A 1,170-nucleotide genomic window follows, 5' to 3' on the forward strand; every position below is an offset into this window, starting at 1 on the left:
ATTTCATGGCTGAGCAGCTCAGCAATTCAAGCAGACCTCAGAGAGTCATAGCATCACAAAGTAGGCGCTACAGGGTCCCCAAAGACCTGGCCATTATGTTCATCTTTGTCCTGGAAGGAGGGGGAGAAGGCTGTTTTATTGTATCTCACTGTATTCGTCCATTTTTCCATCCACTCACAACAGCAGCAGAACACAGCACACCCACTGCCACAACCCAGAGCAGCCCGGTCACCAAGAGGAACAGCACACAACATGGTCTGGATGCAGGTAACCCAGCTGTGGGGAGGCAGGGGCTCTGCCAGCAGTGCTGCTTTGATCAGAAGAGCCCAAATCAAAGTCTGTGCTGACTACAGGCATTTCAGGATGCAGGCAGATGTCTGCAACTGGGCCTTTCCCCTTTCCTCTCTTTCCTTTCTTCCTGCAGGAATAAGCAATGAGAACACACCACATTTCTGCCATGATACAGTCATATGGGTTAACCTGGCTGGCACCTGCCTCCTCCTGCTCCTCACTGCCATCACCATCAACATCACACACTGCCAAAGTAAGTCGCACCCTGACACCCTGCAGAGCTTCCTGGAGCCTCACACCACAGAGCACAGCCTGCTCCTCCAGGGAATGGGCTCCGTGCTGATTGCCCTCATGCAGCCATTGGCAGGACACAGGGAATGCTGAGGGACCGCTCCTAAAACACTTCTCCAGATTTCCGTCATCATTAGCTTTAGATTCAGAAACCTTCATCACATTTTACACTTACAGATAAGAAGTTATAAAAACAAATTATTAGAATTACATAGAAAAATTGTAAACAGACAAGAAATTATGAAATGTGTTGGCGATGCCATCTTGATGTCATCCTATTGGTGTTTAAATTGCCAGATTCCAAAATATTACTCAGCCATTTAATACAGTTGATTCACGCTGATCAATATTACCAGTGAAGATGCATTAGCTGCATTAATTTCTGCAGCAGGCAGCACTTATGATGAAGGAGAGATTGTTACACAGCATCTGCATTTACTGCAAAAATTTCTTACTCAACATTGTAATTCACTGAAAGCAACCCACAGTACTGACAGGAAAACAAAATGGGGAGAATCATGGAGGGAGATCGATCCTGATGGGCACTTAGTCAGCTTACAGCCAACACAGAGCCTTTAATAGATTCAG

The sequence above is a fragment of the Coturnix japonica genome, unplaced genomic scaffold, assembly GCF_001577835.2.
Source record: "Coturnix japonica isolate 7356 unplaced genomic scaffold, Coturnix japonica 2.1 chrUnrandom773, whole genome shotgun sequence".
Lineage (NCBI taxonomy): Eukaryota > Metazoa > Chordata > Aves > Galliformes > Phasianidae > Coturnix > Coturnix japonica.